Here is a 25,128-nt window from a genome sequence, read left to right as displayed (position 1 = left end):
TTAACACTTACATAGAATTTGCAAATCTTCCCACATACACACCACTAGTTTCCAGTACTTCTCATGCACTAGTGTCTTTCTTTCAGCTTTTATCTTTGCCAGTATTTCTGTCTCTGTTTTAGTTTATGGTTATGGATTTGCCCTCCTTCACTTTATCTGCCTTGGTTTGACCCTTTGTGCTTGAACCTACTATGAATCGTTGCGTGTGTGTCCTTAGCATTAGAGTACAGGATGTACCTTTGTTCCTTGTGATAAAGAATAAAATGAAACAAAAAAAGCTTATTTTATGACAAGTTAAGAGCAAAAAACCATTACATAAAGCATGTGGAAATTAGGCACAGGCATTGGAAATTATTTAATATTACTTTCAATTTTGCAAATCAGTGACAAAAAATATAATTAATACTATTTTGTATTTTGCACAATTATAATAGCCACATGTAAATGACATGTAATTGTGGTTTTTCGGGAGGTGAGGACATTACACCCTACATTTAGTTACACGACATTTATCACAATCTGCCATCTATAATTAGCCACTCCTGTACTACTGACTTGTATAATTAATAATTCAACCTGCTATTGCGCTCTTGAAGACAGAAATTCATACTTGTCTTCGATGCTTTGCATGAAAGGAGGTTGATACATGCAAACATGACAGCTGATGTTCAAATGGCATCATTTTCCAAGTGTTTGGCCTGTAATTTGCATAACTTTGGCATTAGCGTTAAGCTTACGGGATACACGATAGCTTAAGGAATGTGTTTCTGGGTGCAGACCAAACCTAGTCCTGGATTTATAAGGATTTGCTGTGGAGACTTTCCATTGACAGTGTAATTTAAATGGTAAATTTGAGTGTAGGTTTAATAACGGTCTGGAAAATTGGCACTAAAATGATCTTCTTCTAGTTTTTATTTGTTCTGTATCATGTAGGCCACTATTTTAACTCTTTAAACTCTTTGCTTGTTATTCAGTTATTTATAAATATTTTATTTTTAAAACATACTATTCAGTAATTACTATTAATTACAATGTAACTACAATTAACCTAATAGGAAATGGGCCCAAAACGGATGTGGACATTTTAACTCTGTTTAAACAGTTGTCAATAGTATTTTTATTTCTTCATGCTGATTCTTAGGACTGTTTTTTTGTGCTGCTAGTGTTCCTAATATGTTGCTCCATGAAGATCTTAAAACCACCTCTGATTCCTGAGAAATCCAGGTCTAAGTAAGTGAAGGGAAGGTTAAAATACCCCCTTCATGGCACTGAGTAGATCTTAATACTGAGAGGAAAGAGGCTACTCAACAAATCTCCCTTATGTAGGCAGGTCATAGCAGTAAGTGACTCATCTAGTTAACTCTGTACTATTCATTGTTGTCTAGCAAATAGCTTAACGAGTTTTGTTCTTTGCACTGGTAGCTTTTACACTGCACAAAGTACTGGAACTTGTACTGGCACTAGTAAACTGGAGTTTAGGGTGCTTTTTCCACTGGCCAGAAGTCCCATAAGAAGGGATAAGAAAAGATCCAGGAATAAATTGTACTTGGGCTGAGACCAGTGGCACTATATAATGTCACACAAAACACATAATAATAATAATAATAATAATAATAATAATAATAATAATAATAATAATAATAAAGCAATAGCCTGGTTCATTGGTGTTATGTTTGTGCCATCAAAAGCACATTGTGTTACTTCTCAGCAGGAACAACCAATTAATTTCTCAAAAAAACAACATACCAGCATACACAGAACCTGAACATCAAGAAGACACAGACAGAATATGAACAGAAAAAGATAATATATTGGTCAAAATATAATAATTTTAATTAAACATTAAAATAATTTCATCATGGTCCAGAATTTCCCATTTTTATTGTTGACAAAATGCAAAACCCCTTCATCAACACTTCACTTTGTGCAGCTAATTTAACCAGGTAACCAAATGGCCAATCATACCATCTAATGCTTTCTTATATGTTGAACTGTCATTAGCTGCATTTACACGGACACTAATAATCCAATCGTTATTGGACTAGAAGCACAATCAGATCTAAAATGTCACATGTAAACACGTCAATCGGAATGAATTGGCCAAAACCGATTAAAATTTCATTCGGATCGTAAGGGGTGGTTTAAACCTTTTCTAATCCAATGGAGAGGACATGTAAACACTTCATCGGATTGAAAATGAAACCAGATAGTTCTGCGCATGTGCAATGACGTACAAATCACGTAATGACGTATGACGCACGGCTGTCAGTGGTATTGGGGCTCTGACTGTAGCCTCACCAGGTGCCATGTTTCCCTCCACCGTTGAGCATAGTGTCATAAATGACTGTCGTGTCATCCTAAAATTCTCCTTCCACTCCTCGTCTGTGAAGTGGTGCAAGACGACATTGTCCCACCGGTCCTTGCTTCGGACCCTCATCCACAGACGCCTTGTTCTGGGCTCGGGAAGGGGCATTTTAATTGCTTGATAAATACACGCAGCACCGCACAACACATCACGTGCTCGCCGTCTTCTAATTAGCAGCTGAAATAGGCAAATGTTAAGTCTACTTTTTAAAACGAAAAAAAGAAGCAATGGCAAGAGAGTGGCTGCTAGTATCTGCATGTTGGAATGGCGGGAAACGTGTATTCGTGCACTGTGCGCATGTCCGAAGATCAAATCCGATTCTGTCATGTAAATGCGCACATCAACCCAATTACTTTATTCAGCGTTCTTGTAAACACTGCGATCGGATTAATCAATCTGATTGATTTCATTCCGATTGAAACAAAAAGTGTCCATGTAAACGTGACTATTGTTCTGACCCATAGAATTGATGCAGTCCAGAATTCTGCTGTTTCCTGTTTCCTGTTTGGGCTAGTTCTTATTTTAGAAAGTGCAATGCATGTGCAGGCATAGAAGCCTTCATACTTCATTATCACAGGTCTCAGAAAGCACGTGGATTTTTGCGATTAGACTGGATATCATAAAATAAACCCATCTCATGAATGTACACAGTAATATATACCAAGTTGGGCTGGATTGATCTGACTGTAATGTGGATTGGCAGAGTGTGTCGAGCACATCTGTTACACTGGACTCACAAACAACTGGACAGAGTCACAAGCAACATTTGTCAACCTTTGTAGACTTCATACTTCATCATTCATTATTTCTGATGGTGGGTATATTTAAAAACTGTGAGTTGGAAAGGAAATGCAGGCTTAGGTTCAAATCCTTAAACCTAAAGATATAAGGCAGTATAGAAGGGTATGCAAGCAATACCAGAGTATGATGTTTGGATGGAAGAAAAAAAAAAAACACTAATATAACAATATTCTATATATGTGACTAAAAGGCCACCCCACCCAGTGAAAGCAATAGATCCCAGCAGTGGGCTGCAACCACTCATCTAAAGCCCACATATCTTTAATATAAAATAGTTCACTACAAGTCCAACTACAACTTCATAATACAGTACACATAGGCAAAAATGTGCACAGATTACTCCTCTAATGCATATGGAGTGCTGCTTGTCCTTAGTTTTCAATGTGCTTTTGCTATTGTTTAGCTTGCATTTTCTCCTACTCTGTTAGCTCATTATATTACAAATCCATTATATGCAGTGTGTTCCTGGTTTCAGAGAATGAATGTTTAAATGGTAAATGCTTTTCAGAAACAAAGTAAAAATCTATGCTCAACTGCCATAGGACACAAAAGATAAGATACTCTTTAGAAAAACTTGATCATAATTTATTTTGTGATATTTATACTGACCAGTACTTCTAGAATCAACTAAAGTTTCTGGAAGATGTATAAAGATTTGTTTCAATTTTAAAGTGTTATGCATATGGCAATTGTCTAAACACTCAGGCTCGATGATGATAGGTTATAAAAGAGAGGAAATGCCAGGTTAGATCTAGAAAAATGTAAGCTCTTCAGTTGACTTTCTGAAAGAGTCTGTGTAGAACCCTACAATGAAGTGTTTCTGTATCAAAATAGGAACCATTCGAGGAAGCTGTAAGAACCAATTCAAAGATCTTTGAATGGTTCTTTTTTCTAAAAGTGTATTAACCTATGGATCAATCAGGCAATCAATAAATAAATCATTCAATTAATCATGATTGCAGGTTTCACTCGGTTGCATTAATTTCATATTCCTACTTATATGAAGAAAAATACAATTGCGATAAAATGTTGGAATGGCGGGAAACGTGTAATCGTGCACTGTGCGCATGTCCGAAGATCAAATCCGATTCTGTCATGTAAATGCGCACATCAACCTGATTACTTTATTCAGCATTCTTGTAAACACTGCGATCGGATTAATCAATCTGATTGATTTCATTCCGATTGAAACAAAAAGTGTCCATGTAAATGTGACTATTGTTCTGACCCATAGAATTGATGCAGTCCAGAATTCGATAAAAAGGAAAAAAGGCATGCTTTATGATGAAAATATAAATCTAACACCCTAAAACATTCTTCAGTTTGCTCCTCTGAGGGAACCTTTAAATGTCCTGTGTAGAATTCTTTCCCTCTCTCAAAAGGTTCTAGGTAGTACCCCTTTAGAGAGCTAGAACCATTAACCATCCAAAGAGTCTACCAATGCTGCCAAGAAAATATCAATGCACTGTTCATTTTGGCTTCATTTACGTACCACAGGATTTAGTAAAACGGAAATGCCTCATTATTTATTAACAACACAAAGGTAACTGCCAAACAGAATTATTTCAACCTCAGCAGTGCAACGCAAATTGTTTTCGCAACGGGGAAGGAAAACTAATTGCTTAATCAAGGCGCTGTTTGCAATTACTACTTTGGCTAAACATCTTAAGCCAAAAACCCATAATGTAATAAATCCCCAACAAAGCAATATTTACCACTTATAAACCTGTGTTTACACTGCAGTCATCACCAGTAGATTAGGAGGGAAATTACTAATAATGACTGGTTTGAGCAAATGCAAAGCTTTTATGCAAATATCTGGACCGTGAATATGACCTGGAAACAAAAGACTTTGCAGCCAGTGACTGGAAGGCAGTGCATTAGTGGATCAATTATACATGACTCCTCCTTAATAAACAGCCTGGATGGGGGTTACTATAGCAACTGGGATGAAAAGGCAGAGGGAAAAAATGAAACACCCATTTGGTAACATTGGTCTGATCAATTATTTGCATAAATCATATAATATGTACAAGTCCTAAACATGAAAATATCCCGGAAATTCTTTTAATACTGCTGAATTTCAATCAGATTTATTGTAATAATACATATACACAGGGATACAGCATAGTTAAATACTGTTTGGCTAGTTAAGGTGCAAATCAATAATAATTTAACATACAACATAGTTACACAATTGGAGTAGAAGAAAAAGCTTAATTACAAACAACATTAGGTACAGGACACTAATTGGAATGGACATGAGAATAAATATGAGAGAGTGTGGTAGGAAATAACACGATTGCAACATTCGAGTTATAGAACAATGCAAATGTATTAAGTGAAAGTGCAATTTTATAACAGAATCACACTGTTCTGGTAGTGAAGATTAAGTGTATTTAGGTCAGATATACTTCTGTGGCTTTTGTGGCTTGGAAAATTAGTCCCAGTTGTTGAGCCCCGAGTTGCAGCCATGTTATAGTGATGTTTATATGTTTATATAATTGTTTATATGAAAAGATTCAAAAAACAACTTCAAATGTTAGCTGGGCTAGTGGGTGGGTTCATCTGATTGGGTTAATATTGACATGCCATTTTGCTAACTACAAACATGCAGTTTCCTCACAGTTTATGATGAAACTTATGATGCTCAAGTATTATCAGGTATGATCAAGAATGTGATTGTGTTAGAATCAACTAGTTCTGCACCCTGGAGCTATTTACTGTATCACACACGAATCCCTGTCTGACTCTCAGCTTCATTTTTCAAACAGACATTGTGATTCACTAAAAGAATTACCAACATCTCTTAACATCCATCAGGGTTAATTCAAAAGCAGTGCTGCTACATATTTTCTATTTGGTTCAATAACAGATTGAAGCTAAACTTACTGTGATCTGCTGGAACAAAAACCACACTTGCATCCCATTGTGTGTACTTGGATTAAAGCTATTGGTACTGTGGTCCAAAACATTGTCAATAGTAAGAATGGTAGAATTATGTTTTCAGAACCAAATCTCTCCCATGCACCAACAATTTCCCTCAATAATAGGTTGGACTCTATGGAATGTAATTGTAGCTTACTATCTACTGTGTGATTTGGTTTAAAACAGCAACATTTCTTGTCATAACCTTGTTCCTGTGAAGTTACTTTTAGCATTCAGTAAAATGGGAGACTAATGACTGTTCTAGAGTGATGTGTCTGAGTGCTATTTCACTGGTTAGCCATTCACTCTTACAGAATCTTTCAGAAAGAAGATTGTGTTTTGGTATCATCAAGCAAAGTATCAAAAATGGTGCTGATCATATATCGATATATCAATATATACACTGCCTGGCCAAAAGCAAATACTTAAGCAAATACTTAAGAGCCTATGATTGGATCATTACTGCAGTGATTAATATGTTTCAGCTGGCAACAGTTTTTTAATCCTTAACTGATGCAGTGTGTAGCTTCTCATTTCTTAAACAACCACGGCAGATTACGTATCCCATGGTCGTGAAAAAGATGTTACTGAAGGGGAAAATTGTTGGCCTGCATCAAGCAAAGAAAACAACTAAGGAGATTGGTGAAATCACTGGAACTGGGTTATGAAATGTCCAGTGCATTATTAAAGCCTGGAAGGATAGCGGTGTCAACTGTCAACTTTATAGCAGAAATGTAGTCGGAAAAAAATCTTGAATGATCGTGTTCGGAGATCTTTAAAACGCTTGGTGATGTCACTTCGTAAAAAAATCAACAGGAGAACTCACGGCTATGTTTAATAGTGAAAGTAAGCGCATTTCCACACGCACAATGTGATGAGAACTTACAGGATTTGGACTAAACAGCTGTGTGGCCACAAGAAAACCATTTGTTAGTGAGACTAATCGGAAAAAATGACTTCAATTTGCTAGGGAGCATAAAGACTGGACTGTGGAGCAATGGAAAAAGGTCATGTGGTCTGATAAAATCAGATTTACCCTATTCCAAAGCAATGGGCGTGTCAGGGTAAGAAGGGAAATGCATGAAGTGATTCACCTGTCATGCATAGTGCCTACTGTACAAGCCTCTGGAGGCAGTGTTATGATCTGGGGTTGCATCAGCTGGTCAGGTCGAGGCTCAGCCTCATTGTGTGGCAATAAAATGAAGCCAGCTGAGCACCTGAATGTAGTGAATGACCAGGTTATCCCGTCAATGGACCTTTTCTTCCCTGATGGCACAGGCATATTCCAGGATGAAAATGCTAAGATTCATCAGGCTTAACTTGTGAAAGAGTCGTTCAGGGAGCATGAGGAATCATTTTCACACATGAACTGGCCACCACAGAGTCCTGACCTTAACCCCATTGAAAGTCATTGGGATGTGCTGGAGAAGACTTTACGGAGTCGTTAGACTCTCCTGTCCTCAATGCAGGATCTCAGCCAAAAATTAATGCAGCTCTGGATGGAAATAAATGTTGTGAAGTTGCATAAGGTTGTTGAAACAGTGCCAGGACGAATGCGTGCCGTAATCAAAGCTAAATGCAGTGCAACAAAATATTAGAATGTGCGACTTTTTTTTTGGCCAGGCAGTGTATTTTGATGTCTCTTAATATATACTGTATGTTGAATGGTATAACTTTGTCTCGTACGTCAATGTCCTTTGCTGCTCTAGCACCAAATTTCCTCTTGATGATAATTAAAGTACATCTATCTATCTATCTATCTATCTATCTGGATGTAAATTTTAAAAAGTCCTTTAGATTGGGTTTATCTAAGCAGGAGAGATCTAGTGCAAGGCTGTGGCAAATGGAGAGTTAAACTGGAAATGTTCAGAACAATATCGAAAAAGGATCTGTCATTTCAAATGATTAAAGTAGTAAATAATACTAATTTGTCCAGTAAACTAGTAAAATGGCCTAGGAACATATGAGCATTTTTATCTTCCTAAAGAATACAAGGGCTTATAAATATGCATAAATACACAAATTGGAAACACCCCTATGTTGTTGACCTCCCTCTGTCACGCAATCACTCAGGTTTGTTGACAGTGGAGTGGCGGGATGCTTTATGTTCCCAGCTGCCCTCATGACTGTATTACCTTCTGGCTCTCATGTTTAGTGATGCTGTCATAGCTAGACCTGCTGGAGTCCTCACTTGCCCTCTGATCACAATGCGCACGCCCTTTTAAACCACTGTAGGATCAGAGCATACCTAATAATCTGTTCTTTATCATTATCTGTTGAGCTGTACATGTATTCCTGCTGCCTGATGTGATGCCGTTGCCTGATCCTGATACGCTTCTACTGCTGTGGCTCCTCTCGCCCTTCAGATCTGCCTGATTCATCCTGATACTCTACTTCTGCTCGGAACCTCTGACTCACTTTCTGCTGGTGTGGATGGTTGCACATGGAACAGTCACACTCTTTAGACAATCTCTTCTGGATACTGTAGTTCTATACCTGAGAACTGCTGCTGTAATCACGACAATCACTGTAATCAGACTGAGATGCTCATAATGTATACCCTTTTTAACACATTTATTAGTTTGATGTTATAGTATACTGTTGTAGAACAGTAATAATAATAATAATCATAATCTGACTATCTGGTGTCACTGTGAAGGGGTTGGGTTTCCTTTTGAGTCTGGTTCCTCTCAAGGTTTCTGACTCATGTCATCTTAGGGAGATTTTGCTTGTAATTCTTGCCTGTGGCTTGATTAGTAGGGATCTAAATCTAGATGCAGATTTCTGTAAATCTGCTTTGTGACAAGATTTATTGTTATTGTTAAAAATTGAATTGAATTATAGACTACCCATGTAAAGTCATGGTCATGAGGTGATGATTCTACTATTGGTACACGGCAAGGAAGCGTGCAAATCAGACGATTCCACCTTCCGAAACCATCCTGGCTGTCCAGAATGTAAGGAATTAGAACTTTTTTAATATGAAATTGTCTGAAACAGTTGAATGTTTTTTTTAAGACCAAACTCTAAGGTGACAAGATTTTTTTTTGAAGAATCTTAGACCTTTTTCAGAAAGGATGACTATCCAAAATTGCTTCTATTAAATGTAGTCCAAATTGTACAAATGTTATGATTGTGTTTGCAGAAATGTTGACTGAGGAAACACATTGGCACAGAAGGTTTGCTTTGCATTGCATTTTTTTAAAAAAAAATAAAAACATAAAGTAGAGGCCACAGGCTCAGTGCTAATCACTGGAAGATTGGGTGTTGAAATTTTTATGTATATAATTTTATGGTACAAAAGGCATGCTAATTACAGCTGTTAGGATGTAGGTCAAATGTCTCACCCCACTGTAAGGGTAGAAGCATGCTTCATACTGTTAATTTTTTTTTTTTTCTTGGTCTTTGACAGTTACAAATATGTCCTTTCTGCTTTTTCATCATTATCAAAACAACATCTTCACTAAACCTTTACTTTTATTCACAGCTTTGGAGGTCGCCGGTATTGAGGATAGCAAAACACCTCCCACTATTTAATTTAGATTTAAGGATTAAGTCTGAAAGATGCTAAAATGAAAAATCACCACCAGCTTTTAAGACTTTAGTGAGAAATAATGAAACAAAGGTCTTTTGCTAGAATGGCCCATTATACTGTTAAAAAGAAATATAAATTCCATTTTCTCCCACTCTATTTAAGGCAACATTAATTTTTCAGATGAAAAAGTACTGCTACTTACATATTGATCCAGGCATTATAGGATCATTAAGACTTCAGAATGATAACATTGAAGTGATTAGTAGTTCTGTAAAAGGGTCATACTCTCCGGAGTGGAGCGAAGCAGATCAAGGAAGTCATAGCAAATCCCAAATGGTTTTCTTATGCAGTAATTTATTTAAGTGCAAGATCAGATAAAACCATTGAAGGTGAAAGTAAAATGTATCTCAGGATTCTCTACCATCTATCAAAATCAACGACTTCCTTCTAAATCATACGTTAAAAAAAAAAAATAAAGATAAAAGTGCATGACAGAGCAGTCCACTGTAATGTGGTTATAATTTCTGCCATAATTTAAAGGACTGCTATTATACATTATAGGCGATATTATGCTGGATTGAAAGACATGACAAAGACAGACTTTCTGAGATTACAGAATTTAAAGTAACACTTTACTTACAATAATTTACAAAACAATATATTAATACTGAACTAATGTTTTTTAATGGTGAATTAATACGTGCACTAATCCTTTGTACATCAGAAAATAATGATTGTACATATTAACAGCCTCTGAGTATGAATAGCCATTAATAATGATAATTGTTAAGTATTAACAACTTGTTAACTCATTCTGTTAATTCAGTTAATTAATATCATGATTTATGCAGTATTAATTAAGTTCATTTACATTACAAAATGTTTGGAAACAATCTACGTTAACTCAAACTATAAGCTATAATGCAAGTGTGAAATGCTTTTGAATTTTCGTGTTTATTTCTAAACTAAACCTTAACACAGGATATATTATAAATAAAAATCTGCAGGTAATTATAACCATATTCAGTATAACCGCATGATTACGAGTGTGATATTGCTTTTTCGCAACAGTTTTATAAACAAGAAATTAATATCAAGGAAATGACATTTTAGACACAATATGGCCAAATAGTTTGTTTATTTTTGCTCCATCAACAAAATTAGTTTGCAAAGAAGCCACAGCTGAGTATTGCATGTTGCCATGCCAACACACAGACTGACTGACAGCCCGTAGTAAGTGTAGTAACGGTTTCAGTACAAAGAACTATTGCTAGAATTGGAATTTTATATAGCAAACACAGACAAGCGGAGTGATGCAGCCAGTGAAATGCATCAGTGCTGTTAAATATCAGCACTCTTGGAATGCCGCTTATCCAATCAAATTAATGGAACTGACTGTTTTATAATACAGTGTTGTAAAATCACATCTACACACAAATCTAAGTTAAGCCTTAACAAATACTTTCATTAGCACATGCCACAGTCCTTAACATGTGTTTGAATAGATCACCCTCCTGCAACATTTTATAACATGACACCGATAAAGTGGTTTGATTTGGATCCTGTAATCTCAGAGCAACTTCTTAGTCGTATTGGCTTTGCATCGTGAATTGCCAATTGTTCCAAGTTACTTAAAAAGCCTAAAGTTTGTGTGTACAAAAAGGGAATGTAAATGATCTTTATTAATACTGTGTAAGCCATGATATTAATCAACAGAATAAGTTAAACTGATGTTACTACTGAACTATTAGCGTTATTAATGGCTATTCATATAGGAATCAGAGCCTGTTAATGTAAGTATACACTTCATTATTTCCTGATGTGCTAGGGTCTGGTGCATGTATTAATTCATTATTAATTAGTTATTTGTGGACCTTATAGTAAACTGTTACAGAATTTGCTTTGTGCAGTTTAAATGCTGTAATCCTGTAACACATCACTCATAAAATAGCAGTACATGTGAGCTGTCTCATCTACGGCTTACAGCATGGTGAACTGGAGCCATCTCTGAAACAGTTAATTATTTCACATTATAACACACATTGTAATCATACCCCTAATAGGATGTAATAATACAGGGATTATTTCTATCTCAAAATAAGATTCGATGTTTGAATAATGAGTGGAGCTGATCTGGCTGATTCATTTTGTTTAATTTATTCATGTACAAACACGATGGCCTAGATGTATTCAGAGGTTATTGCCAAAGCATGACATAGTAAATTATGTAAATGATTGTCTGAATTAGCAGAATTAATATTCATCAAATATTCATCATCAAGTTTTAGTTGGTTCCTGTTATTCTGATAATGAAAACAGCATATCAGTGATTTTTATCCTTGGCTTTCTTAACAATTAAGCTGCAATCTTAATGAAGCCTCACTGGGTGAAGGATATTTTTGCTTTTTGTTTATTTTCATCATTTATACCCATGAACAATTTTCATTCTATTGACCTTAAATTCAGCCACATGACTGCAAACGTAGATCGACATGGTAGCATTGAAATAGTGCCTGAAAGTTCTGCATTTTAGGCTCTTTCGGGACAAACAAGCATCGTTAGGATAAAAAAAAAGAAAAATTGCAAGGATTATTTAGTTTGCCTGTACAAAGGTACCATTGATTCATATCAGGGGGGTTTGTGGGAGGTAAGATTTACTGCACTTTCAACATGAGAATGCAGGGGAGGGGGAATACACAGGTAGTGGCCCAAATGGATTTTCAACTAGGGCCCTAAACCTTTCAAACTGTACGACGGCTGAATAGCAGTTAGATGTTGCCATGCCAACCTGGCGGAGAGGGACATTCAGCGGTGCGCGTGTCGCAGGCAAAAGCTTTGCCAGATGTCTTCAACAATTTGCTCTGAAAAGATTTCAGTCGGGCATGCTTATTAAGAGATAACAATCAGGGAGCTGGAGATGCATGCCTTCCTCTCCATAAGCAAAAAAAAAAAAAAAGGTGGCCAAAAAGCAGTGGCTCGTCCAGTCACTTTACCTGTGGGCCACCAGTCTGCGGTAGATATTTGTGAAATATTTATGTCACATTTCTACTTGCACAACATGTCAGATGCACTGTGCAGCTGCCATGGTCTGGCAAGGCTGAGCAAGGCATCTGGCCGCCAAGGAACTTTTTGAATTATTGAATATATATATATAATTCCGCACCAACAGCAGACTGACCATTTACAAAGGAAACGTGTGTTTCTGTATCTGTGCTATTCTTCATCGTGCTTCCAGCAGATTCCAATGTTAATGCATTAGGTGTAAGGTGAACTAATAACAGGCTTAAGGTTGTCAAAGGCTCTGAAATCCTAGAAATCATTGCTAAGATTTCAAAGCTTGTGCCAACGTTGGCCTTCTTTATTTTTCCAGGTGTGGAGAAGTCGTAAGAAACACACAGAGCCATATTACTGGTAGTAGATAAAGGGTTTGGTATAAAAAGTTGAGATTTCATAGCGCCAATGCCTCAAAGCGAGGGCATTTGAGGTGGAAGAAATAATTCACGTATGAAGGTTAATGCATTGTAGCGAAGCAGGTGAGCATGTAAGCACCCCAGTCTCATGCAAAAGTCACAGGAATTCCAACAAGCAAGAGGAATTCAGTTGGAATTCCTACAGGTCAAATTGCAATCACTAACCCTGACCCTCAGCCTTATCTTTATCATTCATAACTGTTCATGAAGTTACCTTGAAATTTGCAATCATGAGACTATGTTAATGTTGAAGTGATCTATGGTTAAAGATGGCTATTTCTGAATTCTGTGTATATGAAGTGTGTTTTTCTGGCTCAAATAAATGGAACTGGTCAGATTCGACTCTACTCTGTTCTGCTTAACCCTTATTTATCTTTTTTTTTCTTTACAAGAAATGTAATAGCAGGATGTTGGGGTGGTGGTGGTGGATGTGAAGGGGTGGGAAGTTGGGTTTTCCAGTAAGCTGAGAGATCTTAATGAAATTGTTTGCCAATAGATTGTTTTGCATGTGTGTGTATGTGTGGGCATGTTTTTATATCTTGGTGAGAACCACCAATTGTCCCCACAAGGATAGCAATATCTGACAGTTTTGACCTTGTGGAGGTATTTGGCTGGTCCCCAGTATTTTTTAAAAAAAATCTTTTGGTTATAGAGGCTAAGGTAAGGGTTAGGATTGGGTGTATGCATGAAATTAATTAGCTGCATTAATAATTGTCAGTGGAAGGTCCTCGCAAGCATAATAATACAAAAAGTTGAATCTATGGTTGAATCATGGTTCTTTGCTTCTTTGTTCTTTTTATAAGAAGTTAAGAAGCTTTATCTAAAGAACACCTGAGGAATCTTTTTTTTTTTCTAAAAGTGTATAATGAGACAAAATATAAATCTTTAAACTAGCATTGGAGCAGGTTAGAGAAGCAGGTTCAACCTAGCATGTTATCGGTTTGTCTTTCTAGGGAACCTCTTAAAAGTTCTATGTGGAACCCTCCAACAGTTTTAGGTAACAGCTTTATATTAACAGTTTTAGGTAGAAAGTTAGAAAACTATTAACTATTCTAATTAACCTGTGAGCAAGGTGTTTTCTGGTGTTATCCTTAAACTATTTACTTATTTAATTAAAATTGTGTTTAAATCAAGTTCAATGGTAAGTAAAACTTTTTTATTTAAAAAAAAAAACATGCTCTTCTTTAATTTTTAGTTCCATCAAGGTACTGTGTATTTTTCATATAAAATCTCTTTGGCATTTGAAGACTGCAGAAACACTATGCTGATGGCAAAATAAGACTCTTTCCAAAAATATCCACTGAAGCACAACAGTAACTTTTTCTTAATACTTCTTTGGACTCCATTTGAACCACATGGTTTAATTACTTCCATGTGATCCGAGCCATACTCGCACTTTGGAGAGCTTGGAGACAGACTATGGAGTGCCATCAGTGCTAATGGACGCTGCTGTCAGAAAGGCTAAAAAGCCAATAAAATGTGTGTGTGGGGGGGTTCCACTTCAGCCTTAATGGGGCCTTCAGTGGAATGAAGCACTTCCTCCAGCTTTGATGATGAGTTGTGGTTTGTTGGGCTGATGACACCAAGCCAGGAAAAAAACAGTGATTTGGCCATGGCAGGCGGAAGCCAAGAACTGGTCCATGTTGATGTCAACAAGCACACAATACATAATAGAATTATAGTTAAAAAAAAAAAAAAGACTTTTGAAACTCTGGGTAAAAGAGTATGAAAAGTCCATGGTAAGATAACTTTATAGCCCAATATCACTGATTTTGATATACAATTTATTTGCAAATTTGAAATTACATTATGTGGGTAGGGAAATTGCTAGAATATTCAGACCTAAGACGATTACCCTTAGTCTTCAAGAATTTATAAAATAATATGGAAATACACACCTTGCTCTTTAATTCCTTAAATTCACGGGAGCTGTTTGCAGATCCAAACATACATTCCACTCATAACTACATGCCTTTTCCTATTCATTTTACTGTAGCTCCCGAAGAATATGCATTAAGATGAATAATAAGCTAGGTGTTTAAGGGTTTAAATATGAGCTAACTACTTGTACTATATTACAAAGGATGTGCTGCACCATCAGATAAAGCTTTTAAATGTCATATTCTATCCTGTTATAACATAACATTAGCAATATGACTATTTCTGACTTCCTTCACGGTATACCATAATGTCATATCCATTAAAAACACAAACACTTAGAACACAACTTGCTGTTCATACTGGAAGATTGTGAATAAGTCTTTGTAATTTTTAGTTATAGAGTAGGGGAGGTCTGTTACACACAAATTACTTTTGAATTCTCAAATGATCAGAAGGTGTTGGTTAATTTTCTTTCATAGCAGCTCTGACAGTAGTTCCAACTGTGATTCAAATCACAGGTTTATATTAATTCACTCTTTCTAATACATTATCGTTTCTATAGTAACAACTCATTGACAGGGACTTGTACTGCAGATGAGCTATATAATCTAAGACTAATAATAAACAGAAAAATGTGTTGCTATTTAACAAAGAAAAACATAATAGTTGAAACGGTGTTTTCTGTAAGGAGACGTTTATTTAACATTTTTGGAAGGAGTCTCCAGCGTGAGTTCTTTGTAACAGTCAATAAGTCTTATTAAACTCTAGCAAGAGAAAAAAATAGAGGCTGGTGAGGGAATGACTGTTTGTAGCTGCTATAATGTAAGTGATAACAGGAACGAACTTGTATCAACGACATTCCACAACGTTAATGCAACCGTAAAGTTATAAAGTTTGACTTTATGTTCATTAATACATTAAAAATTATAATAACTGGCATCTTGCTGGGATATAAGAGGAATAAAATACTTCTGGATGTGCTTTTAACAACTTTGTGGTGGTTCCTTTGCTTTGTGTAAGGCCACATTCACACCACCCCGTTGTCATTATTTTCTTATAACTGCATGTTTAAGTGTTTAGCTTCTTACATATTCAGCAATGCTTGTGGTGTCTGCACAGTAAACTTTGCATTGCCATAGTGACCAAGCCCAGCACTATTTTTTTCACATTGTTTTGGAAATCTGAAAATGCGAGTATACTCCATAATGCAAAGAGCCTAGAACTGCATCATGCAAACTCTTCCTTCCTCTACAATTTAAGCATGACCCAACATATGAGATAATTCTCCAAAACTAAATGAATGCTTCTGTGTCTGCATAACTCCACAATTACTATAAAACAAGACCATGCTACAAAGGAAGAAAATGCTTAACAAAATATCTATCAACCACCAAATACAATTAAGCATCTTTGCGAAACTTTTTTAACTTGATAACTAAAATTACTGACTTTGCTTTTTGTACAAGGTAAAATATTGCACTTGAGAAACATAACACTCCATTTTAGAATTGTCATATTCAAGGCAGCAAACGTCTTGCCAGAACTGCGCTGTGTTTTCTTTTACGGCGCCGTGTTTACTTTTCTGTAACACAACAGTTTCTAATTACCCTTTGTCCATTTGATCAGAGATAAGCATGGGACAAAAACAGTTAACTGCCGTCATCTATTTTCCTGAATGTCTTATCCTATGTGTTTGTCAACACATCGTTAGGGAGCCGCAAAAGCTAATTAGCTGTGGTAACAGTAAGCTGATTAGACGCAAAATTCGCATTGTGTTTCACAATGCCGCGGAGGCAAGGACATTCAGCACGCGCTCATAACTATAGAGCTCATTTCCCTCTTAGATTAAGACAAAACACAGGAAACCAATCACCCAGTGACAGATTTCTGACAGGCATCAAACACAGGCATCTGCTAATAAGTATAGTAATAAATATATTAGTGTTTAAATATGTATTTATGCAAGTATTTCTAACAAATATGTACTTCTGCGTGTATTTCTAACAAATATGTACTTCTGCATGTATTTCTAATAAAAGTATCACTCCTTCCAAAATGTAAACATAAGTTCATCAATATCAAAAGTATTTTTAGTGCATCAGCTCAATAATGTAAATTGGTTAAAAATATAATTACTAATATGACAATTGTTCCCTGCGCAAAAATGCGAATTACACAAATAAATTCTTTCAGAAAGCATTAGATATAGCTAAAGTATAGAGAAGAAGATGAAGGAGAGGAACAGTTTAGTTACTGACTTAAAGTTCTTAGGATTATTAGCCAGTTTGGCCGGTCACTTGATTTTAATTAGTTCTTCAAAAACTTCAAAACATATATAAATAATTTCAACTTAAATTGAATGCTAATTAAAATGTGCTCAGTAATAAAGATATTTAATATTTTTGCTCTTAGGATTGCAGTTGTATCACTGAACAAGATTAAAATAAATTAGAAATGGTAGAAAAATATTCAAAATAATACATAGCAGTTACATGTAACAATGAATGATTGATAACTGATTCTATAATTTCATAAATTAGTTATAATATTAGTACAACAAACATTTAAGTACAACAAGAAGAGTACAGGCACGTATAAGAATAATAAGATCAGGCTTTTGTGATCCAATCATTTATTTGATTGATTATACTATTTGAGCAATAAATTATACATTGTGTTAATGGTAGCAATTGACATCTTCATAGCTTCATCTTGGAGCATTTTCTTCCCTTCTCCCACACTTATTATTCTTCTTTACACCTTCCATATGCATTTTGTATCTAACATCTTTTGATGTCACCAGAGACCTTCCTCACAGTATTTGGCCTTTTATTGATTTGTTCTCATGCTAAGCAAATAAGGTCTCACGTTCGGAGGTTGGGGACACAAACAGACACTTAAAGTGCCCCGGAGACAGCGGTTAAAAGCCAAGATGTCTGCAGTGAAAGCTAGGGATAAGATTTTATTACACCAGCCGCCCCTCTCCAAAAAAAAAAAAAACTTCAAATAAAGAAGCCAGATCATAAAAACAGGAATGTGTCTCCTTGCTGCATAAATTTATATTTCATTGGCAGTCAGGTGTTGCCTTATACTGGCACTAAATATGACTGGGGCCATTTTTTTTCTCCTGAGATGATGGTGTGGATAAGTGTTGCTTTAATATCAGCAGTCACTGAAGGTGTTAAGGTTTTGATAGCTGACAGCTTGATGATTTTGCATCTGCACTTCATTCTTACAAAGCCTTTTCTTATCTGATATGGAGGCACTTTTTTCTGCAGCGCTTCTGTATGTAAGCAGTGAGTATTAATGTTTGAACAAATAATACCGTATCTTCAGGGCCAGCACAATAGATCATTTCATTGTGTTTAAAAGTACTTATTTGTAGTTTAAAAGCCTAAAAATAAATATTGCACACTTGTTATCTTGCTGAAACATAAGGCTCTGTTGTGATGAAGGCCTAAATAATGTAAGGAATGTCCTTGTTTTGGTAGTGGCTTCCCTTCTCCCCTCTGTGGGCGTGTAATTGAGCATGAAAGGTCTTGGGTAAGATGTAACCAAAAAAAAAACCCCACTGATTTCAATGGCTGACTTTTCTTATCAACATGCGTATTTATTTAATTGTTAATCTTATTTATTCATATTTGTCTGTAACATTATATTAATTGATGTTGTTTCTTGTTGTAGTATAATATATATACAGTATGTGAATGATGTGACAGTGTGATTCCGAGAAGCTTTTCTACTCACCATGATTATAAAGAGTGCTAATTTGAGTTACCATAGCCTTCCTGTCAGTTTGAACCAGTCTGGGCAATCTCGGACATTCTCCTCTGACCTCTCTCATCAACATGGTGTCTCTGCCTACAGAAAGTCTAGAGATTGTTGCGCATGAAAATCCCAGGAGATCGGCACTTTCTGACATATTCAAATCTGAGTCTAGCACCAACAAGCATGGTCTTGCATTTGTACTGCACTAGCACTGCACTGCATTATTTGTTTTGCATGGTGAATAAAATGTTCTCTCAGTATTCATGCTTTTGGCAAAATATGTTGATTTGGACCATAAATTTTGGTTTTCAAGGCTTGAGTGAGCAATTTCGTTATATTTCTAGTTGCGGTTGAGGTGTGTGTGTATGTGTGTGTGTGTGTGTCTGTGGGGGGGGGGATTGGGAGAGGTGGGGGCGGGGTGTTATGTCACAGCTCATGGCACCCAATGTATTATGTGACTGTACTGTTTTATGCTAAATTTTCAAAATAAGAATTTTGTTTAGAGTATAATAGACTACACATGTGCCAGTGATGCAAAAACACAAAAATTTATTATGCTAATTTCAAGCACTTATCATAATCACCACATGAGTTCTGTCTTCTTGTATCTTCATTCAAACTGACTAGGTGATGTCTCGGTTAAAGATATTAATTTTGTATTAATGTGTTTGTATGTGTGTGTGTGTGTGTGTGTGTGTTGTTTGTACTGTGTAAGGGGGGTTTCCCTTCTTTTTCTTTTGAAAAGCCCTGGCCTCATGTTTTCTCTGGCAGGGTTTGACTTCCTCAGCTTATAATGACCTAGGTGATTGAAACTTCCAGGTAATTACCTTTATCAGGTAGTGTTTTGACTGTAAAGGAAGGGCAGTTGTTTAAATTGTGTGATTTAGTTGTTTGATGAATGTTAAATGTATTCCATGCAACTATATTACAATTTAAACACTGTAACATAATCCTATATGATTTGTATGAACATGGATGCATAGTTGGATATTCACTTTGTGAGAAAATAATGAAACACCTGTTATAGGTTTATATATGAGCAATTCTTCCAGGGAAACGTCTTTCGATTACAACTATTTTTGTCCTTCCTGATATTGTCATGTTCCAGAACTCACTTAGTGCATGTTACTCCTTCTCAACAACTCATAAATCAAAGACAACATCAAATTGTTTCAGAAGCACAGTCCTAAACTTCACCAAGCATCTTTAGAACTACAGTTTGCTGTGGCCAAATGAGACCAAAATCAGAGTACTGCCATCTGAACCATCAACTTGTTTGGCAAAAATATGGTGGTGTATCATTGATGCTTTGGAGCTGTTTTGTAGCTGGTTATCCAGAGGCTCTCGTGAAGCCTGATAGCAAACATTATGATGCAGAATACCAGAATATTTTTAACGAACGCCTGGTTGCCTCTGCCAGGAGGTTAAGACTTGGCTGGAGATGGATTTTTTTGACAAGCTCACTGACGCATCCATTTTTTCCCCCTTCATTTTATATATTTGGTCACCTGCTAATTCCCACCCACCATCCAGCTCTCCCCTATCATACGACAGCTACCAACCTGGGAGGGTGAACGCACACAAATGCTTCCTCTGAGACATAAGGCCAGCCAACGACATCTTTTCAAGCTGCTGCTCATGCTAAACCAAAAGCAACATAACACACTCACAGGAAAACACTGTCTGCCCTCTTCTGCATACGTGAGATCACCAACACCGGTCGTTATGATTGACAGGGTAGAGAGAGTATGCCATCCCTCCCACCCAGAGAGCATGGCCAATTTTGCTGCCTTGGCTTCAGGTCCTGGATGGCTGTGTCAATGCTAGAGTGATCTCTTTTCTGTTGTACCACTCAGGAGCCATGATTCATCCAAATTAACACTGGAATGGCTGCAGGAATACAAAGTCAGTGTATGCCAACAACCATCTTAGCTCCAGATTTGAACCGTATTGATAACCTGTAGTCTGGATTCAAGAGAGAAGTCCTCATGCACAAACTTAAGAATATAAAGGAGAAGTGGTGAAAGATCCTATTTAAGCTTGTTAGATATACAGAAAGAAGCTCTGTACTGTTGTCATATTGGAGTACTAATAATTTTGAAACCCGGATTTGCAGGAAAAAAGAATTTTTCTGTATGAAAAAACATACAACTATTATTATGTACTATACAACCGCCCGACATGTTAACGCTACTTATTGCATGTGTTTTATTAATTTCATTTTATTAAGTTTATTGTGTAATTGTACCAGCCATACAGCCAAGAGATACAAAATATCCTTCTATAATGACTTCATCATCCTTTTATAGTCATAATCTCCAGCCATGCCACATTCCTCGCAGCCATCTTTTGTTTTGACATGCACAGTGACTTTTTTTGGGTCTTCTTATCCTTTCATATCAGCCAGACTCTCTCCCTTTGACCTCAAAGCAGAGCTCAGAACTGACCTGAGGTCAACTCGCACATCTTGCAGACACCTTGCAACAATTTCAGCCTCTCTCTATACGCTACTAGTCCCCCAAAAAAATGGCTACGCTTGTGCAGGACTGCAGTCGTACAGGTAAAAGAACGAGAATTTTCTTTTTTCACATGTGATGGGTCTAGCTGTACTTTCTTGACTACTGTGAAAAGATGATTTTGAACAATGAACATATTCTGTTATGTGTCCAAAATTAGATGAATACATGCACTTAGGTCTTTCTGCTTTGGTATTTTTGCCATTTTTTTTTAAAAATAATTGGCTAGCACCTATTAAAATTGATTAGATTTTTTCACAGGCATTCAATATTTCAGACATACAAAGGGTTCTGACAATCCTAAAAAGTGCAATTTAATCTGTTCAGGCAATACTTACTAAATAATGTCATATTTAGTGGCTTTGCACATCCGAAACACATTGAACTCAACAGAAGTCATCCTGTTATGTGCACTCAAGAATGAAAAACAGCATTATAATCAAGACCTCAATCACCAAAAGGGACCAGGATACTAAGAAATCAGGATTTATTATTATTGCAATTAGTTCAACATACATTACAGATCATGTCATAGCTCAAATAGAGATAAGCATAAATTTTTTTTTTGCTTCGTTTCTGTTATGAACATCCTGAAGCATTCAGAGACAAATTGCTTATTGTGGTGTTTTTTTTTTCTCTCTCTCTAAGGATTTTCCCTTTGCATCCTCTGAATGTAATGTAGTGAAATAGCTTTACCGGACAACAGAATGTGGTTTAACCACCACTGAGTGTCAGATCTCTGCATGCTTTTTCTTTTTCTCTATTCTTTTTCTCTAGTCTTAACATACTAAATGGGCAGGCATCATCGCAGCATGACATCTAACTGAAAAGACGTTGCATAATGGTTACTCAGGAGGAGCCACTGTATATGTCCTGAATATCTGACTTAACTTTGCTTAGGATTTGTAGAGATACAGTACTAGATGGATGCCCAGACATTCTGAATGCAGTATATCATTGTACTGTATGAAATTTTATCTAAACACATCTTAGGACTTTTGAGAGCAGTGTAAAGTTGTAGCTCCCCACACTGCTTGTTGGTAGTATTGCTGTGTCACTGTGTTACTGGATCTGATATTCTGAAGTGACAAATTTATGTAAAGTTTATGGTGAAGGAACAAATAGAGAGAGAGAGAGAGAGAGAGAGAGAGAGAGACAATACACAAATTTGCCAATGACATTTTTAATGGAGCTTGAATGCTGCCAAAAGTATTTCAGTATATATTTTGGATATTTGTGTTTTATACACAGCACATTAAAACTCAGAACCCTAAATACAAATCTCAAAAATTCAATCTCAAAAAATAGAGATTTTATTTAAATTTGACCAAAGGTGAAGCATCTGACTTCCCAAAGAAAAATAGATGCTTTCAGAGAGGTCAAACTCAGCATTTAGCCAATCACACTCATGTCACACTTGTGCCTATGAACACAAAGTGAAGTGAAGTGAAGTGAAGTGAAGAAACGTGGAGTTCAATGGATTCAAAAAGAGAGCTATGAACCATAATGAAGTTAACGTGTCTAAAGTTTTTATGTTCCATTGAAACAGCTAAATTTCTATTAAGCATCTAGCTTTGGCAGAGTAAAGATTGCCAGCAAGCTAACAAGCTAATATAGCCTAACTAGCTAGAATGTTACCCAAATAATTACACTGGGTGTGTACTAAGCATTGAGTGTTTAACATCACTGTAGAAAACTAGCTTCTGCGTATTTAAGTAGCTCCTCTTTCACCATGTTTCGCCTTAGCCTTCTCAGATTTACAGAAAATGTGCATTTTTGAGATTTTTTATTCAAATATGCAAAATTCATTTTCAAATACTTTTGTTAGCTTCTAAGCTTAATTTTTTTTTGAAAAACACAGATGAAAAAAGAGAAGAATGTTATGATATTGAGTCATTTATGCATGCAGCTTGAATAATCAAGAACTGTGTTCCCTCAAATCCCTTATCCCCAAAAAGATTAGCCATGTAACACTATTTAGCAGCGCTGGCATCCCTATCTTTCTCCCCCAGAAAGAGCCTCTTCAGGGCTGGACCTGCATCATTCAAATGGCTGTTCCTCACATAGAGGGTGATACCCCGCAAATAAAGAAGAAAGAAACTCAAGCTGTGGAGTATGTGGAAACTATTGTCAAGGCAGACAAAGGAGAAAAACCAACATTGGCTGGAAGGGGAAACTCGAGTCGGCAATCTGTTAGACTTTATGCACTGATAAGAGATGGGATTCAGTGGTGCTTATTGAAGAGAATACAGTAAACACAAAAATCCAGCCAGAGCAGGTCATTGAGAGTCTCCTTCGCCTCGGGCATAACATGACACTTAAGTACTACTACAAGGCAAAAAGAAAAGGCGACTCTGCACACACTACAAACTGTCTCTATTCTATGCTCAGAAGGCTGTAATGTCAGAGGAAGTCTTTGGTGATAAATGTGTGCACAAAAGGAAAGAGGGCCGCCAATGGTGATTTGTTACATTTTCATTACAACCGCTTTGCAATTGTCCAGCCAGTAATCGTGGATTTAAATGGCCAATAGAGTAACTGATTTCCAAGCATGAAATTCAAGCCGGCTTCCTTTTAACAACGGGGCAGTGTTGTCGTTGTCAAAATCTGCGCATTGAAAGTCAGGGGACCTCTCTTAAAATGTCCACTTTCCAAATTGAGCCCAACAGGAACACCATGACAGCTAACTCAATTGCTTTCTTTCATATCTTTTCACAATACTTGATTGTGTAATGCCTACTAGCTGGTAACTATTCTCTCTGTGCCGGGGAATTCAACTTAAGTGCATGTGAATTGGCTTACCATTATATTATATCTGGAATGCCCCATCTTGGCATGAATTTAAACAGAGATCAGATAATAGAGACAAATATTGTTTAGAGTAAACCTGTTTAGACCCGAATATTAAAACTTTAAAGACGATATTCCTGATGCCACAAAGAAATGTTTGATGCTTACGGCAAATGCTGCAGCTTTTTGCACCGGGCCAGACATTATTCAATGGCATTATTTGATATTTAAGTCAAATCTGACATTAAGAACTAATGTGCTGTCATATCCGTTTATCTCTTTAACATGACAAAGCAAACTGTTAGTAATGAAGGATTGGCTTATTGCCCAGAACAACCAAAAAAATTCACCTGCTGAGTCCACAGGCCTACCTGACTGAAGAAATAAGATTCACGCTTACTTCTCTTTCTTATTCCTTTATCTCTCCTGACAAACAACATACCTGGCAAATAATTTTTAGAGTTTCTTACCAAATATGGATTGGCTATATTATACAAGTTCAAAATTAGTGAGGTTGCCCAAAAACAGTAAGATTAGAGTTATTTTCTGTGTGATTCTGATGGATGTTAGAGCTAGCTAACTGCTAAAAACGAGACTCCATTCCCTCCTCCATGCAGACCTCACTTCACAGCCCCTCCCCAAAAAAATAATACCATGCACTATCTAAGAAAACATGGATAAGACACAGAATGTACAAGTGCATGAATCATTCCAAGAAACACACAACAACCATGTTCAGCAACATACCAATCTTGAGAAATTTAGAACTGAGTCTTCTAGTCACAATTAGTGAATAGTTTTAGCTAGCTTGATCCTAAACTCTGGTCACTGTCTGTGTGGTGTTTTGCATGTTCTCTTATGTCCACGTGTTTTTCTTCTTGGATCTCTGGTTTCCTCCCGTTTACCAAAAACCTCCCGTCTACCAAAAATGCTCCCAAGTGGACTGGCTATGCTAAATTACCCCTAGGTGTGAATGTGTGTGTGTGCATGGTGCCCTATGATGGACTTAGATCCCTTCAAGGGTGTATTTCTGCCTTGCGCCCAGTGTTTCTGGGAATACACTGCCACCCTGAA

Source organism: Pangasianodon hypophthalmus, chromosome 24, assembly GCF_027358585.1.
Source record: "Pangasianodon hypophthalmus isolate fPanHyp1 chromosome 24, fPanHyp1.pri, whole genome shotgun sequence".
NCBI lineage: Eukaryota > Metazoa > Chordata > Actinopteri > Siluriformes > Pangasiidae > Pangasianodon > Pangasianodon hypophthalmus.
The sequence above is the reverse complement of the archived record's forward strand: the minus strand, read 5'-3'. Positions refer to the sequence as shown.